Source organism: Meles meles, chromosome 1 (genome assembly GCF_922984935.1).
Source record: "Meles meles chromosome 1, mMelMel3.1 paternal haplotype, whole genome shotgun sequence".
NCBI lineage: Eukaryota > Metazoa > Chordata > Mammalia > Carnivora > Mustelidae > Meles > Meles meles.
This window is the reverse complement of record NC_060066.1, coordinates 2812920-2828478: the sequence shown is the minus strand read 5'-3', so window position 1 is coordinate 2828478 and position 15559 is coordinate 2812920. Positions and strand designations below refer to the sequence as shown.

Below are 15559 nucleotides of genomic sequence, written 5' to 3'. Positions count from 1 at the left end.
ACAGTCTGGGATCTGGCTGGGGGCTTCCCCCCCCGCAGGGGGCAGTGACCACTACCCTGTTGCCGTAAAAACTACGTATAACTCGAGAACGCACGATGAGCGGCACACGTAAATGGCGGGTATCACAACTCTGCGACTTCCCTGACGTGCAACTGAATTCCGAACGTAACGAATATTGGAAAGACAGAGGGCGTTCTTCGCCAAGCTCTGAGCATGAAGCGGAAGCGTCAGACAGCAGGCAGCGTTCGGACACGGCGGACCCGCGGAAGGAAACCCAGGGTCCTTACTGTCCGTGAGAGCAGCCAGGCAGCGACACAGAAGGTGGCCTGGGGTCGGCCGTCACGGAAGGCATTTATGCACTTTATTTCGTACAATTCTGCCTCGGCATTTCAAACCAAGCGATGCTTCTCTTTAGAGAGGCCGATCCATGCGTTCTTGGTTCTGCAGCCCTTGTTCCCAGCGGGCCTCCCTAACTGGGCCACAGAAACCAGGGCTGCGCCCGCCTGCCCCTCCCACGATGCCCCCAGCCTCCCTGCACACCCTCCTCGCGTCCAGCTGGATACAGAGCGGCTTCTAAAATGTCCTGCGGTCGCTCATCCTGCCCCCGCCCGACAGCCGCAGCAGGCACTGCCGTGTCCACACCTGCATGACAACAGGCTGGGCAGCCTCCTTGACAGATAGTCCATGAAGACTTTTCCATGAACCGGTATGTGAAATCAACAGGTTAAGATTATTTCTTGGATTAAATGTCTTAATATAGCCTATGCTGAGGTTTTAAGAAAACATTAAAAATTTATGACGGGGCTCCTGGCTGGCTCAGTCAGTAGAGCGTATGACTCTTGATCTTGGGGTTAAGGGTTTTTTGTGTTGTGGGGTTTTTTTAAGATTATTTATTTATTTGACAGAGAGAGATCACAAGTAGGCAGAGAGGCAGGCAGGGGGTCGGGGGGAAGCAGGCTCCCGCTGAGCAGAGAGCTGGGGGCCGGGCTTGATCCCAGGACCCTGAGATTGTGACCTGAGCCAAAGGCAGAGGCTTAACCCACTGAGCCACCCAGGTGCCCCAATCGAGGTTAAGTTTGAGCCCCACATTGGATGATTACTTTAAGAGATTACTTAAAAAATAAAATCTTTCAAAAAATAAAAAAATTGATGACAGATGTTTAACAAACTGAATGTCCCATTTCCCACAGAAACCTATCTAAAGTTTTAAAAGAAGAGTCTGTAACTAAGTTAGTTTGTACCACGTAGCAAGGCACCACAACACAGGTTTTGCAGGTGAACAAGAAGGAATCCGCTTAGTCCGGCTCTGCTTCTCACTTTCTCCACCTGGAACGCCTTTCCCCAACTACCGCAAATCACGCTCACCCTTCCCAGACCTGCTCCCTCAGGAGGATGCTGTCCCCCTCCCTCTGAGCCTCCCGTCACTGTCTTCCCCATCCGCATTGTGTTCCAGCAGGATCTGCCCTGCACAGCTCAACCCTGGTTCCGTCTCTAGCAGGCCAGCAAAGCAACCTGTCCAGCATGCAAGAAAACAGATGTCCCTGGGGGTGAAGACAGAAGTAATATGCCTGAGCACATGGAAAATTTTATTAAGAGGCTTAACTTACAAGCTGTCAGAGAGAGTGAGAACTCTTAGGAATATCAAGCAAACAGGGGTGCCTGGGTGACTCAGTGGGTTGAAGCCTCTGCCTTTGGCTCAGGTCATGATCTCAGGGTTCTGGGATCGAGCCCCGCTTTGGGCTCTCTGCTCAGCAGGGAGCCTGCTTCCTCCTCTCTCTCTGCCTGCTTCTTTGTCTACTTGTGATCTCTGTCTGTCAAGTAAATAAAATCTTTAAAAAATAAAAAAAAATTAAAAAAAGAAAACAGAAAAACAAACAGTTGAACAAAAAGGAAATGTATCACGCCACACTAACCGGCTCAATAGTAAGCGATATTCACGAAGTCAGAACAATTAACCAAATTACGGATCTAAGCAAAAACTGTGACCCAAGCACGTGGGGAAGATGGGAGTTCAAAATGCGACTTTTTCTCCAAGTGACACATCAAAGACCCCGCCCCTACACAGCTACTGCTGGGGACCGTGGACATGAGCGCTGCAAGAAGCGGCTCACCAGGATGGGGGGCACGTCTGGGGGGCAGCCGGCAGAGGGCAGGACAGGAGCCCGCTGGGTGCAGTGCGGCATGGACTTTTCACGGCTCTTGGACTTCTGAGCACATGCGCATACCACCCTCTGACAGAATGAAAGTTCTAAGTAAGAAAAAGAAAGAGAATCTCTAACAGAAGCATTTCAAGCAGGTCCTAAGGGTTTTCCTGCAACTTTCAACCTCGCTGCTCCCTTTCCCCCTTCAACAGTCTCTCTCCGAACCTCAGGAGTGGCAGCTGACAACAGCGTGCGTGCCCGGGACCTGGCACCACGGCCCGCCGGCTCCGCACTCTCGAGAAAGCTACGGTGAGCTCTGACCCTGCGCCTTCGCCACCCGCAACATGGAAACACCACCTCGGACCTCAGGGGCCCGGCGGGGCTGGGCTGCTCAGCACCCAGACGCTGAGTACACCCTGGACCTAAGTCACTGGAACCCTCTCTCCAGCTACTACCACCGTCCAGGTGGGCCTTCCCTCTGACCAGGCCCCCACCGCGCTGCCGGGACTGCCACAGCGCCGTCCACGTCACCGAAGTCGAAGGCAAGCCTCAGTCCTCCTCAGGACCCTTCCTGACACTTCACAGAGTGGACCACATCCTCCTCCTGGGACTGCCTTCCCTTCTTTCCGGGGTCTTCCTCACACCTGCTCGGTGCCAACCACTGCTCACGTCTGCCCAGGAGCACGGGCCTGGGCTTGCTTGTCTTCTCCACGCTCCCCTGCTCAGTGAGCACAGCATCACCCATGTTCATTGCCACTTCCAGCTCCGACCCTCTCCCAAGCTCCGGATGCCCACTTACAACTGCCCCCATGACAGCTCTACTTGGATCCCTAACAGAATCGCAATGCCTACAAGTGAGCTCCCCAGCTGCCCCTCGAAACCAAGTTCCACTCACAGTCTCCCTCCCCTTCTAGCTGCCCAAGAGCCTTCTAGTCAACTCAACTCCTCTCTCTGTCCTCACACCCCTTATGCACCCTGTCAGCAAATCCTGCTGGTTCTACCTTTGAAATACATCCAGGGCCCCACTGCTTCTCACCACCGCCAGCTTTCCTGCTGCAATGCAAGCCCCCACCGCTGCTCACCTGCTTTCCCCAATGGCCTGCCGACACGTCTCCTGGTTGTCCCCTACTCTCCCTCACTCCCCACCCCCGGGGTCTGTTTCCAACACACCAGCTTTTCAAACCTTAGCCGAGTCTCAAGTCTGAACACTGAGGGACAGTTGCCCTCTGCAGCCGAGAGCCAGCACCGCCTGACCCTAGTAACTCTTTGTTTGGATAAACAGCCCCAGAACCTCGGAGCTCAATCTATGTCAATTGTTCTCAGCGGTCCTGATGCCAGAAAAGATCTTTTTTCACAAAACAGGGGTTTTCAGATGGGTCTCCGAGCAACCTTCCTTTCTGTCTACTGCCTCCCCACACACCATTAACCCTGATAACAATCCCCATACATACTCCAGCAACTCAACTCCTCCAAAACTTTCCTTCGCTTTCCTAGAATTCTGGCTGTAAAACACCTCTATCCCAAGTTTCTGCCTTTTAATGCAACGCCCCAAACCAAATCAAGAACCAAGAACCTGATCCATCCCACAAGGGCTCGAGTGGACCAGGGCACTCAGGTACATTGGAGGACCCGGATCTCAGCAGAACATCATCAAGCCGATGCTGTACGAAGCCAGGCTGGCTCATGTGGCCTCCCCGCTTGTCCAGAATTGGGGAAAACAATGACAGAAACCCTGGTTATAAGGTTATTTTCCCGGGTTTACATATTTTCAAACAGGAGTGGAGGGGAGGGGAGTGCCCAAGTAGACGCAGATTACATCGCGGTGCTCAAAGCTCTAGGGAGCCATGGACGGGCCCGCAGTTCCAGCACGCATCACGTTAAGAAAAGAAGTTTTTGTGTAATTTCTGCTAAACATGAAACTGTCTCGTACTCTGCCACACAAACTATTTTAACAGCTAATTCTGCTGGAAAGTTATACTCGATATTCTCCCTCTTGTTTGGATCAACTAAGAAAAGAGAACTTACTTTGTGGCAAACATTAAATACTCCTTCCCCAGCATTTAGTCAACACCACCTATGGGCCGAGCAGAAAACATGCAGAGACCAAGTAACAGACGCGTTGCTCCTGAAGGCGCAGAAGCAAACTTACACCCAGTGAGCACCGCACACTGCTACAGATAGAAACACTGAGCGTGCAGGGAGCGCGGGGAGGAGGCAAGGGGTGTGAGCAGCCGGGCATGGCCTTCTCCAAAGACGGCACAGTCACACCCCGCACCGCACAGGGCAGGAGCCTCTCGCAGCCAAGAAAGGGCGGGAAGAATTAGAGAGAAGGAGCAAGACGCCCAGGACTTACTTAGACATTGAAACTGCAAGACATAATTCCCCTTCCCTAATACCTAATCAAGGCAGAAACGAAAGTAGGCTTGGGGGAGAAAGGAGAACAAAAGAGGAAAGTGAACTCACCCCCAGAAGGAAATGGAAAAACCGTCCAGGGCCCAGCCCCTTGGACATGTAAGACAAAGACACTTGCCAAAATCAAATTCAACATAATTATAAATGATCCTGAATTCTGAATCCACAAAGTCTAAATTCATGCTTTGATCAAAGCAACGTATCGGTAAAATAAAACGATCACCAATGCTAAGAGATCCATGAACCTTCCATCAGCTATCCGTCCTTGATTTGCCACTAGGCCTCCTGCAACGAGCGGCCTTTGGAACCAAGACAAACTGGGACAGAATCTCAGTTCTACAACCTCTCGACTGTGGAGCGCAGCTCAAGTGCCAGGGTCTTAACAAAATTCGAAATTTAACAAAATACAAATAACCCAACCTCTGGGGCTCCGTTTTCCTCTCATTAAAGGGGGGAAATGCCCCCAAATATTCACTGCTACCATGTGCAAACGCTGACCTTTCACATTGCCTGTCGACAGCAGCCGTTGTCGGAGGAGAGAGCAAGCTTTAGGCAGTCAGCAGCGGGCATGGAGAGAAGCTAGGTTTCGGCAGTCGGCGAAGAGTTACTAAGCAAGTAGCCAAGCCAACACGTGAATCCAGAGCCCGTAAGTAGACATGAGTAAAAAGCACACACTCCAAAGCCAGACGGAGTCTGAATCCCAGCTTTGCCCTTTGCGGAGTAACTTTTAACCTCTGTTTCAGTTAAGCCAATGTGAGGCAGGGCAAAGGCAGCCCGTTCCTGGGGTGCGGGGTCTACAGTGTCCCGGAGCCCGCGCTCTCCCCGCACCTGCTCCCAGTGTTACTGTCCCGGACACTACTGCTATCCTGCCCGCCTCGGGCCACACATACAAGCCCCTAAACAACTAATATTTCTTCCCTCACCTACTCTGCAAGACCAACTGGCTTCTGTTTCTAATAAATGTCAAAGAAACCCTACGACAGATGAAAGAAAAATCAAAACAAAATGAAAAAACCAAGACGCAAATGTAGCAAGAGAATTATACTCACAGATCCGAAGGCCACGGTAACTCTGAAGAAATCAAACGTCGGTTTAAAGGAAACGCTCCTAGTTTCTGTTTCCTCATTCCATAGCCCTCAGAGAACCTGACAAGGAGAGAGAACATGCGCGTATAAAACCACCGTCCTTTCGCCTTTTTGAGGCTCTGCTGCGCTCACGACCTCAGCCAGTTCCGTCACCTCCCAGGCACGCCTACTGCGCAGCACGGGGATGAGGGGTAAAAACAGGGCACAGTGTCCCTGTCTTCACACCTACTGTCTATGTAGGAAATACATGTGAAGCAACTGGAAGCCATTAAGACATATCAAAAACCATACATCAATAGACGGTAGTCAGCTAACAAGTGCGCAGTACAGTGACGGAGTATAGACTCCGTCTAGACTATTCCACTGCCTCCCGTTAAAATTATACTAAAGAGATACTTTTTTCTAATGTTTTAAACAGGGCACCTGGGTAGCTCGGTCAGATGAGCCTCTGCCTTCGGCTCAGGTCATGACCCCAGGGTCCTGGGATGGAGCCCCGCATCAGGCTCCCTGCTCAGTGGGGAATCTGCTTCTCCCTCCCCCTCTGCCGCTCCCCGTTTGTGCGCTCTCTCTCTCTCTCTCTCTCGTGTGCCCACACACACTCTCTCTCTCAAACACATAAAATCTTTTTTAAAAGTGTTTGAAACAGCACAGGGAGAACTGAAAGGATAAAAAGGCCAAGATTTGGAAGCTCTGAGAAAATCTTCTAACGTGGAAGACCGAGACCCAAACGGTAAGAAGGAGAAACCTGGAAGAAACAAACTACAAAGACTGACGTGCGGTAAATGAGTCAGCAGACCCAAGAGAGCCAGATTCGGGCTCAGCAGTGGAACGCGCCGCTTGCACAGCAGTCCTGGAAGACAGGAACTGGCAACACCAGCGCACAGGGAACGAGGCAGAGAAGGCGCAGCCTCCCACAGGAGCTGGGGAAGGCCATGGCAACAGGAACTCGAACCTCAACGCCAGGTAGAGTGTGACTCCCCCGCACTCTGACAGAAGACAGAGGGTGGCGGACCTCTCACTCCCTGGGAAAAGCAGAGGCATCTACGGACTGAAGTCACCCTGCCCAGCGGCGCTGAACAGAGCTGGATTCAATGACTGCATGCACAGTGAACGGGGACTTCTCCAACTCCCCTACAACAGACCGCGCAGGCACACCCTTACCTCCCAGATTCTGAAGTCAGAACTCTGCAGGAAGAGACTGGAAAATATTGCTGAGGAATCTGATCAGCCCCAAAGACAGACCTAAAGAAACTAACAGTGGAGACCCCCAACACGGGGCCCACCAAGGACACTCTGCTGTACTAGTCAAGGGGCCCCGCCCGTCAGACAGGAGAAAGAAGGAAAGAACCTGAAAGAAACGGAGAGCATGCAAAGTACCAAGAATCCGAGGTAAGACGCTGCGATCAATCCACAAAAGCAGGATGCTCTTCTAGCAGAACAGGAAGAGAACTCGTGGAGATCTCGGGAACCTTTCTGCAATCAGAAATCATAGACTAAAGAAGAAGGTTAAGTCAAACTGAAGTCGTGTCTCCCTGAACGGAGAATAAAAAGACTAAAAAAAAAAAAAACAAAGGCAGAGGAGGAAGAAAAGAGCATTACGATGATTACGACCTCTGCCCAGGACAGCCAAGTTCTAGATAATAAGACTTCCAGAAAAACAAAATAAGCAGACAAAAGGGAGAAAACCTCAGCACAATCATGCCAATAAAGTATTCCCAGAACTGAAAAATACCAGTTGCCAGAATGAAGGGACCCAGGGAACGCGCAGCACGGCAGATGAAAGCCGACCCACACAGACTACGCTGTCGTGCCATTTCAAGAGACTTGTACAAATTTTAAGACTCCTACAAGCTTCTAAAGATGGCAGGGGAAAAGTTACATACAAAGGATAAGTAAGAATAGCTTCTGAATGCTAAAACAGTGACATGAAAACAAGAAGGCAAAGGAGCGATCTTTGAGTTTATGAACAAAAATGAAAGCCAACACAGAACTCTGTACCCAGCCAGACTGTCGATCAGGTTTCGTTCCTGCATGGTCCCAACAGGTTTGCCCCCTAAGCGTCCTGTGTCAGAAAGCCACTGGAGAAAGTCCTCCACCAAAACAGGAGCATCAACAAAAAATGAGCAACACGTGACCTTCCATGAAGAAGGGGTAAGGGACTCCCTGGGATGACGATGAGGGAGAGTTCAGGATGGTAGTGGGCACCAGGAGAGAGGGAGACAAGTCCAAGTTGGAGGAGCACTGCGCAAGAGGCGGGGTTGCTGAAGGCGGCCTTCGCCTCATCCAAAGACACTGCACCATCTTTTTAAAGTGATTAACTCCATGAAGATGAGGAAGTCAGTGAAGAAAGACAAAGACAAGAGTTGCCACAAACTCAGAATCCAGCTCTGGTGAGAGCCAAGGATGAGAACAGAGGAACGTCCCGGAACAACACAGTAAAAGGCCTCAGGAGCAAGCAGCTCTGAAAAGAGGAGAACAGAGATCCCCGGGGAATGGTCTGCCAGAAACAGAATGTGAAGAGGAGTTGAGTCTCGATGACGAACCCTGCAGAAAAACTACTCAGGGGCTCCTGGAAGGTATGGGGAAAACAAACACCAGGTGTAAATAAGGTGAAGAACGCGGGGGCTGACGAAAGAAAGAGGAACGCCCGTGCTCCTGCCCTGCGCACATCTCTACCACAGGACTGACCCCCTGTGCCACCCTCGCTGACGGACTCTCCCTCTCCCTCCCTCGGCCGGGAAGGCCTCTTGGAGAGGATTCTCATCCAGCTGTCGCCTTCTAGAATCCAGTACAGTCCCTGCTACAGGAGTGCAGGCAAGAGCGGCCTGGGGTCTCTTCTCGTTTACCCAGGTACCGGCATCTACTGTACACACCTGCTACCCTCCAGAGAACCAGAACTCGAAGACACACCAGCCTTGCTCGCCTTTAAAGAGTTCCAACTTTTTTCACGCCTGAGAAAACAAATATTTATCCTACTTCTGTATCTACAATATCTATCCCATCTTCTCCCCAAAGACGAACGGTTCACCAGGGGCTTGAAGAACTTCGACAGGGCAGCCATCACTAACGGCTACGGAACCCCAGACCTGGAGATAGTTCTTGACCTCAGGCGCACCGTGCAAGATGAGAAGAGCGCCGGCCTGGGTGTCCGCACACCCGGTTTCTCGCGCGTTAGAATGACTACTTTTGAAGGACAGAAAATCCCACCTCCTTGATCTGCCCAGCCGGGCCCTGAATGTCTCTCACGCTATCTCCCATGCATCCCACAAAGCAACACGGTTAAGCCATTTCTGGCTTACAGAACCGCCTCCTCCTCACACCTCCTCCACCGGGACCCTCCTCCCTGAGCTAGGCTCGGTGCGCAGCTGGGAGCCGAGCCTGTGCCCCTGGGGAGGCACCTCTCTCCTGTGCCCTCTCAGCGCTCCTTCACGTGACATGGGTATCTGCGGAGTGAGTGACAAATGCCACGCACTGCGCCGGGCCCTGGGACACACGGCAGTGGACCGGAGACGCGGCCCTGCCCTGAGGGCTCCCGCGGTGTACCTTCCTGCTCCACGAACTAGAGCGCTTGTCAAATCTGGCCTGTCAGTGTCTTCTTCCTCCACCTGAACAGCAAGATCCTGGGGACGACGACAGCCCCTTTGAGCGCAGCAGCCTCGGCACCGCCATCCCAGACCAGTAACGAAAGCCGACGAAGCAACAGCAGAGTGAAGGGCGAAAGCGCCAGAGGCCGTTGGCAGGTGAGCAACACTTGCTCCTGAGAAGCCCTCTTTGTCGCTGTCGCCGTTTATCGCCTCTTTTCTTCAGGAACAGAAACCATTCAGGGCAGTCTTGCAAGTCGGCTGGAACCAGCTTTCCTCTCCTTGCTAAGTGCAAAGGCAAGACAGCCCGGTTGCTCCCCGTCTGGCTTCTGCTCACCACCCTACGACCAACAGTGTGCACCGTGCCCCGCACCTAAAACACGCTCAGAACACGAGCACGTGACGCGTGAATGACCTCGTGATCAATCAGTGAATGTACACACTGGCTTTGGGGGCCTTATAACTGCTCCTCCCTTGATTCTGTATTTTAGGGAGAATTCAAGCACACGCCAACACTGCCTCCCGGCGACCCTGGCCCCGGCGCGCCTGCCCCCCGAACAGCAGGCAGCCCAGGGCACGCAGCATCCAGCACGGAACTGGCGTACATATAAGCACAGAAATCTGAATGAACGTAGTTCAAACAGGGCAGAAAATGAGAGTATTTCCCAAACCCTCTAATTAAAATGCTTAAATTCTTTTGCTCCAAAGAAAAATCAAACTTGGCTCATTATACAATGAAATATACCGTCAGCTCCTTGAAGTTACTTGTACGATGGACTCTCTCTGCCTTCCTGGCATGAGCGGGTGTGTGTTAAGACACATCAGAGATGCTCGGCCGCTCTGCCCCTCTCCCCCTCTGACGTGCAAGCGAGGACTTCCCAGCAGTCACAGCACACGCTCGCTCTATGCTTCCGGAACACGTAACATACTCCGCACCATCACTCTGCTCAGAATGTTCTCGTTTCGGTGCGCGGTCCCACCTGGACAGGCCCTGACCCCCGCCCTCACTGCCCCGACCACAGCGGCAGCCTGCCGTCGGCGGAGGGTGTGCTGGGGCAGCGTTCCCTCCCGAGTGCTGTACAGGCTCCCGCTCCCGAGTCCTCGCAGCCCGGACGACTGCTCTCTTGCCCTTTCACATATGAGAAAACAAAGTCCAGAAAAATTAAGAAATTTTCCAAGGTCACACAGCAAACAAGGGAGCGGGAGCTCAGGGAAACAGCAGAAGCTGTGTTGCTTCCCAAGTTACCCAGATCCCCGCGTTACAACAACGGGCACCATTTGGGCTTTCCGAGGCACACGTGGCAGAACGACTCTTGCTGAAGTTGAGAACATTCGACACGACATATTGACAAACTGTAAGATATCTGGCTTGGACTAACCAAGCAGGCTCAGCCCCTGGCGAAGAGAGGTAACTCTCGATGCTAACTGCCAAGGAGAGCCCAAACCCACCACTTCCTCACGTGTAAAAGCCTGACAGCTGGCGCCGCGGAAGTCCCGAGCGTCCGAAACGTACCGCCGCGCCGCACTGGCGTCGCTCCCTCCGAGCCGGGGCGCAGGGCTTCCGAAGCAGGCGGTGCTGCCACCCGCGCTCTGCAGACGCAGGTCGGGGTAACTTTCTGAAAAACCAAAAACGTAAAAAGAACGTGAACATGATTATGAAAGTTCTCTGGGAAAACAAACGCTTGTTGATGCTTCCAAAGAATTTCCTTCCAAACACACTCAGATCCCAGCTTACAGGCCACCGGTCGGGGCGGCCCGGGCAGCCGTGTGCCGGTGTTGGGGACGGGCTGCCGTCCGGCTGCTGGTGAGCAGGACGACAGGAGTACAGGAGGGAAATGAAGAGGCAAAATGACCAGTTTCTGAAAACCCAACGTGAGGAACCACCACCACAACAAAGCGCCTTTCACGTGCAGGTCAGCAGTGAGCGTAGCCGCCGGCTCTCCCACGCGCTGGCCGGACGCATCCAGGAACGACTGAGATTACCTTCCAGCTCTCCCGACCGTGACCGCACCGCCAGCAACTCTATTTGTTGCCCTCACGATCCCTCCCTGACCAGCCCCGTACCAGGAACTATGTCCCGTCCCATTTCTACCCGAGTCACAGCACTCTCGACCTCACGGATGAGGAAACAGACTTAGAGCACCGGGAACCTGCTCAACACACAGCGAACAAGGGTCAGATCTGACATTCAGAGCAAGACCCGCCCGGCACCCATTCTCCTAACCACCGCTGTTCTACACGGTATATAGTAGCCCCAGAAAATTCGACTTGGCAAAGGCTTAAAAATGTGAAAGAAGCACTATTCTACTCTAACTGATTAACAGGCATGGCGGACACACTCAAGACAAGGCGACCTTTCAATTACACAAGAGAGCTAACGGCTGTGACAGTCTACCAAAGGTCATTTCGTCTGCCGGAGAGACACCAAAAGGAGGACGCACGGACCACGTTCCTGCAGTTCTCAGAACGTGGAGCAAGGCCGGGAGCATGACTGAGCGAGAGATGCAGCCCCGTGGGCATCGGCGGCCTCCGGGTGAAACGGGTCACTGTAAGTAGAAGCAGTTCACCAAGCAAAGGTCCCCGATCGAGGTAAGGAAGCAGCCATTCCTTCCTGCCACTCCGAGAAAAGGCGACGGGAAAAGCTGGGCGGAGTAACGACAGAGCTGTGTGGCCGCTCTGAACAGTGAACTGCGGCAGGTGCACGAGGAGGCACGCTGGCACTCGCGCCACCACACGGCAGATGTGCACACGACAGAAAGCCTCCCGACGTTAACACCCGAAACGTGGAGGGCACACCCCAACACACTCAGCGCAGCAGAACCAGAAGCGTGTCCGGTCCTGTGGGAGAAGAGCATCACGTAAGCCAAGACCAAGAAGGAAACAAACATGACAATCAGCCCACACACACTTCAAAACAGCCAGCGTACAAGTAATTCCGCAAACCAGCATACACACAACACACTCGGGGTCACAAACGCTTGTTGGCCTTTTACCCCGTAAACCCACTGGCTCTGGCCCCCCACGCCACGGAAACTTCTTCTAAGACTACCACTGACCTGTGCACTGCTCAAGCCAATCACCAGAGCGCAGGTCTCGACCTTTCGGCAACAAGTGACCAGAGCTGATCTCCCACTCCCGTCTCATGGTTTTCTTCTTCCCCACAGATGCTCTCTCCTGCCAGAGGCCCCCGGGCTCTGTACTTTCTCCTCGCAGTGATGCTCACCTCCCAGGCAAGCTCGCTTCACAAGCGGCTCCTATGCTAACGAAGCTAGAACTGCTCCCTCCAGCTCAGACCACCTGCCCGGCTCTTGTGCTGGACGGACTGGCGTTCCCTCTGCAGGACGGCCACCAGCTCCGCCTTCTCCGGGCCTCACCGAAGAGAGGCAGAGCTACACCCCGCAAACCCCTTCCTGCTGCAACTCAGGGTGGAAGTTAAAGTTGACTAATAAGACTTGTCTAGAATGGCCTGTGTTTTCCTGACCAAACCCTGGCAAGGGTCCTCTATGCTGGGACCCACTTCTAGGTCCCTTGGAGAAGTGGAGCACCACCAAAGGGAACCGAGTAAAACGTGCAACACCTCCCAGCCCAGGAGCTGACCGAGCCGCCCCCTCCACAAACCTTCGTACACACAGCGTGTCTGTTCCTGACTACTCCCCCTTCCAGCTGCTGGGCCAGAAACAACAGCTACCATCCCCGCCCCCGTCTTCCGCCCACATTCCCTATCCTGTCTTGTCAGCAAGTCATGTTGGCTCTTCCCACACAAGAGGCCCAGTCCCTGTCCTTTTGCCACGGTGTGAGTTCACCAACACCATCGTGCCACGAGCCACCATCCCCACTCACCCAAATGACCGCGGCGCTTCGGGACCGGCTTCTCTGCCCCCGCCCCACCGCCCTAGCGTGCACGCTGGTTCCAGACCTAGAGCAGGTGGCGTCACTTCTCTGCTCCAAACCCTAAACAGTCTCCCACCTCTCACGGATGACAAGGAGTTCATTAAGTCATGTTTAACTGAACAGCAGAGGAAATGTGCGGAGGAAAAGTGCACTTGTTGGGGCACCTGGGGGGCTCCGTGGGTTAAAGCCTCTGCCTTCCCCTCGGGTCATGATCCCAGGGTCCTGGAATCGAGCCCCACATCGGGCTCTCTGCTCGGCAGGGAGTCTGCTTCCTCCTCTCTCTGTGCCTGCCTCTCTGCCTATTTGTGATCTCTGTCAAATAAATAAATAAAATCTTTAAAAAAAAAAAAAAGTGCACTTGTTGAAAACGACCCTTTTGGCGAGAACGGCTGCTCCGAGAGGAGGACCCCAGGAACAACACTGAGAGTCAATGAAGGAACGAGGAGAAGGACTGAGTGGGTTTCCTTTGTTGCTGCTAAGCCAACAGGTGTAACCCACGCCACTCGGCTATTTGTGCACAGAGCAAAGGGACCAAAGACGGGGCCTCTGGGAGCAGTTCTTGGTGTGGAGCTGCTGGGAGAACACTTTCACAGACACTGAGAACACACTGATTTAAGACAGCCTGGAGGAGAATCTGCTAACACATACTGTAACCGAAGACAGCAAAAATGTCTGCAGAGCAGAACAAGGGTTAGCTGGAAATGTCACCAAGAGTATGAGAAGAGAAGTTGCTCGAAGCACTGAGCTAGGGTTCTCCAATGTGTTACTCAACAGCAGGTGCCCGTGGGAAGTGTTCCGACCCATCATGAGTTACTGAGCCAGGAGCATCGACAGCTAACGTCATGCAAACAGCCTGGCTTGTCCTACCGCACAGCAGGTCAGCGGGGCGTGTGAGGCTTTGGTGGGACTTTTCAACCTCAGAGCGAAGACCAAAAGCTTTCCAAACTAAAGACCCTCCTTCAGCCATGGCTCTTACCAAACACTGAGCTGCTTCGGAAGCCAGCTTTTGCTCACACGTGTGAACACTTCATCGTGAACTCCACCTAAATGTACACGGAGCAGCAGTGCTCACGGGAGGGGCCCTGGGCAGTGACCACAAGCAGCCTCCCGCACGGCGCTGGCCGGCTCCATCAGAGGAGTGTGCGACTCCGGAGCTCCGGGTTCAAGTCCCACGCTGGGCACAAAGGTTACTTAAAAGTAAAAAACTAAACAGCTAAAGAGAGAAGTGGATTTCGTCCCCGTGCAGATCTGCAACAGATGTGTTTTCTGAGTTCGAACCACTGCTCCGGCAGCATTTCTCAGAGCTCACTGCGGGTATGACGGAAAGTGCGACTGAGGCACTACCGTCGGACCGCCACTGGAAGAGACGCAGCTGTGCTGTGACGACATGCAGAAAAGCAAACATCAAAAAGAACCTCCTGGGATCCTACAAACGTCTGCCAAACCATGAGTACACTAAACTGAGACGACACGCTTCCAAACCGGTATCAGCGTCCAGGAGCACCCGCCAGCAGGAAGCCACCGCCAAAGACGACACGCGGAGACCTTCCGTGCAGATCGGCACTGAGAGACTGAACACCGGTTACTGGCTGTGACGTCAGGGAACAGGAACTTCGAACTCCAATCAGGAAAAACATTATCCAACCCTCCCCCCGAAAAAATAATTCCATTCTTATTAGTAGACCTGTATTATAATATACATACATACTCAATTATTATTTGGAATTCTGTCAATAAAAATTTTGTAGAAATTACAATGTTTTCTCCTGTTATGTAAGTACTTACATAATATCCTTCGTTTTGCCCATTAGTCTGCAAAACCTAAAACATCTACCATCTGCCCCTCCAGAGAAGCCTGCCTTTCCTTCTTGGTCACCTTCGCCAGGTCTTCCGCACACAGGGACACGGCTAAGGCACATTCCACACATCTTTACGCTCTCAGCTGGTTTTTTCTTTTTAACTTGTCTGCCATTTTACCTTCTTTACTCCTTGTAAATTTTACCTTGCTGATTTTAGCACTTCGTCACAACCTAGCGAAATATTTTAAAATTCTGACTCTAAAAATGAACGGTCCCCAGCATGAACCCCTGATCTTTATTCAAATTCCTGATGAAAACATTCCGACAGGTGTCAAGGATGACACACTTCTGGAGACGGCTTCACTTGGGTGCAGAAATTCTGCTATTTTAGTTTGGTGGCAAATCACACTACATGTGGTTGCAACATACCTCCTACCTAAAAGCAGTATTTCTTGAACTCCCTAGTAGTGACAGAAATAGTCATTTACTTTGTGGGCTTCAGGCACGCAAGGATTAAGCTCGCCCCAAGCAGATTTGGCCATTGCCCAGCTCCTGGGAAGTCACCTCTGGGCCCCCGGAATGTCCTGCCTGATGAGGCAGTCGTTCAGTCTTCGTTTAGCTGGGGCCTTGGGTCCGTCCCACCAGACAGT

At 52.6% G+C, this 15559-nt stretch overlaps 1 protein-coding gene across 26 annotated transcripts in view; it reads right to left on the bottom strand.

Annotated features, from left to right (window-relative positions):
- The window catches only part of PTK2 (protein tyrosine kinase 2), a 245726-nt gene that overhangs the window by 214303 nt on the left and 15864 nt on the right, over window positions 1-15559 (bottom strand). For 14 of the 26 annotated variants that reach the window (XM_046001805.1, XM_046001632.1, XM_046001708.1 and 11 more), the window contains one exon: window positions 10733-10835. The gene's annotated coding sequence lies outside the window, so the exon portion shown is untranslated. Of the gene's footprint in view, window positions 1-5602; window positions 5699-9181; window positions 9505-10668; window positions 10836-15559 lie in introns of those variants that run through there. The other 12 variants (XM_046001597.1, XM_046001833.1, XM_046001680.1 and 9 more) reach the window with 7 other exon arrangements.